This window comes from Eimeria mitis, genomic scaffold, assembly GCF_000499745.2.
Source record: "Eimeria mitis Houghton genomic scaffold, Emh_scaff671, whole genome shotgun sequence".
Classification (NCBI taxonomy): domain Eukaryota; phylum Apicomplexa; class Conoidasida; order Eucoccidiorida; family Eimeriidae; genus Eimeria; species Eimeria mitis.
The window spans coordinates 7,571-7,851 of NW_013574837.1; the positions used below are offsets into that span (position 1 = coordinate 7,571).

At 50.5% G+C, this 281-nt stretch overlaps 1 protein-coding gene across 1 annotated transcript in view; it reads right to left on the reverse strand.

Annotated features, from left to right (window-relative positions):
- EMH_0019300 (uncharacterized protein) overlaps positions 1 to 281 on the reverse strand; it is a gene marked incomplete at both ends in the record, with an annotated part of 4,959 nt that overhangs the window by 418 nt on the left and 4,260 nt on the right. The window lies entirely within an intron of this gene.

Consider the following 281-nt stretch of genomic DNA (forward strand, 5'->3'; position numbering starts at 1 on the left):
TTGTTTTGTTGTATTTATACCAACGAAATACAACACAAGCGACAAACACAAGCTAAAGTACAGGTCGTAGCTAGCCAGCTAGCCATGTAGCTACCTAGATACCCAGCTATCCAGCTACCCAGCCAGCCATATATATCTCCATATGGCTAGCTAGCTAGCTAGCTAGCTAGCTGGCTTACCCCGAAGTTTGCGTTGAAGAGGCGCGGAGCGCCGCCGTCTTCTGCCGCTCTAAGGCGACAAAATGTACCAAACAGCGAAGGGCAGGCAGCAGCATCTGCAGC